The 1,751-nt window shown below is 40.4% G+C and overlaps 1 long non-coding RNA gene across 1 annotated transcript in view; it reads left to right on the top strand.

Moving 5' to 3' along the window:
• The first annotated feature begins 1,363 nt into the window (after positions 1 to 1,363).
• The window catches only part of LOC118081447 (uncharacterized), a 1,587-nt gene continuing 1,199 nt past the window's right edge, over positions 1,364 to 1,751 (top strand). Inside the window, exons 1-2 of the long non-coding RNA XR_004692079.3 lie at positions 1,364 to 1,474; positions 1,669 to 1,695. This is a non-coding gene — a long non-coding RNA (uncharacterized LOC118081447). The remainder of the gene's footprint in view (positions 1,475 to 1,668; positions 1,696 to 1,751) is intronic.

The raw sequence follows: 1,751 nt of genomic DNA, 5'->3' as shown, positions 1-1,751 counted from the left end.
TGGTGAGAGAAGTGAAACAGGGAAGGGCTAGGTTTCAAAAGCCCCCCCAAAATGGAAAAAACAAAAAGGTTAAGACCCCAGTGAGAGAGGGGGAGAAGGAAATAGGTGGGGGGCAGAAGATAGAGAACAGAGTTGGAAACAAAATCTGGGAAATACAGAAGAAGGGGGAGAGGGTTCGGCAAAATTTAGACTGGGACAGAGCAGGAGTGGGGTGAGGGAGAATTGTATTAATTCCTATTGACTGATAAAAATGGTCTGAATCTGGAACATATTAAGGAGCTGGATGAAGTCTCTGGAGACACCGATTCCAAGGAAAGGGGGGTAGACTTAGTCTGGTGGGAGGGAATATTAAGGGAGTGAAGTGTTTTAATAGTTATGTTTGATTTTTTCTGGATAAAGGGTAGAGAATGTTAAGGTAAAAATGGAAAAGTGAAGGCTGAAGGGTCAATGTTTAAAAAGAAGCTATAATTTGGAAGAGAGAATGGGAATATAGAATTAGAAACTGCAAGAATGAGTATATTATTGAGAACCCAATAAGGGGGAATGAGGAAGTCCAAAAAGTTTAGAATTGGAGCTGAAGAATGTCTATACATCCTATTGTTATATAATATGTGAAGAATTGTGGGAGACAAGATTTGATGATGTTGTTTTATATAATCTTTCTTTTTCTTTTTTTTCTGTATTTTTCCTATTTTTATTATCTTTTCTTTTTTTACTTTTTTTTCTATGTAAAATCCAATAAAAATTATTTTTTAAAAAAGACAGCTGATCGGGGGGCGGGGAGGGATTGTAAAAGAACCAGAAATGAGATGAAAGAAAGTGGCAGGTTTTGAAGAAGGGAATAAGGCACAAGTTACAAGTTGAACGTGGAAAGAAGAAGGGGAGTAAGGGGACAGGTGAAAACAACTTTGAAAAGCGTGTGGTGGTGGGAAGGGGAAATGGAAAAAGAAAAGGCCTTCTCTACTTAGATGCTCAAATGCTGCAATGTCAGGCAGAAGGCCACATTCCCAGTTGGCAGTGTGTGAAGGAGTTTGAACGCTTTCACAAACACTTGGTTTGCTGTTGGCCCTAGTTTATCTAAGGGTCCCTTCTTGGAAGTGAGGCAGAGATTGAATTCAGTGGCAGTTGAAAACCAAGACTTAATCCTAAGAAAGGGCACATAGCCCCTGGCACATTGCACACACCATCACATGCTGTCTTGTTGATTTTTACCGGGTGTGTGTGTGTGTTTTCACAGGAAAAGGTTACTTACTGGCTAATCCGTTCAAGGCTCCAAAACTGCACCAGCTCAGCCAACACAATTTGATTGGAAGGTTGTGCCTTTATAAGAAAGAGAAGCTGGATCCAGGTGAACCGTCAGTTTGTGACATCCCTCCAAGAGTCTTGAGAATCTTCCTTTCCTCTTCAGTGATCATTATGAAATTCTGGGTCCTCCTTTTGGTTGTTTGGGTTGCTTTTGCCATGGTGTCCGCACGTAAGTAGTTGACACTCATTTATCATTTCGTCCGATGGAAGGATAAAGAAAATGTGTTTATTGGGGAAATTGGCACCAAAATGCTGATGAATTTTCATGAGGTTTAAATAAATAGAGCAGTAGAACAACTTCAGCCAACCTAGGCTGCCAATGACGGGAAAGAGTTCTCATACTTTCCTAATTTCTCTCTCTAGAACCATATGAAGGTGAACAAGGGACCGGTGAGTATCTTGGCATTCAAAATATCGACCACTATTTATCAGCAAAACTGTCTGCC

The sequence above is a fragment of the Zootoca vivipara genome, chromosome 2 (genome assembly GCF_965207765.1).
Source record: "Zootoca vivipara chromosome 2, rZooViv2.hap1.1, whole genome shotgun sequence".
Lineage (NCBI taxonomy): Eukaryota > Metazoa > Chordata > Lepidosauria > Squamata > Lacertidae > Zootoca > Zootoca vivipara.
Note: the sequence above shows the minus strand (reverse complement) of the source record. Positions and strands in the feature narration are given on the sequence as shown.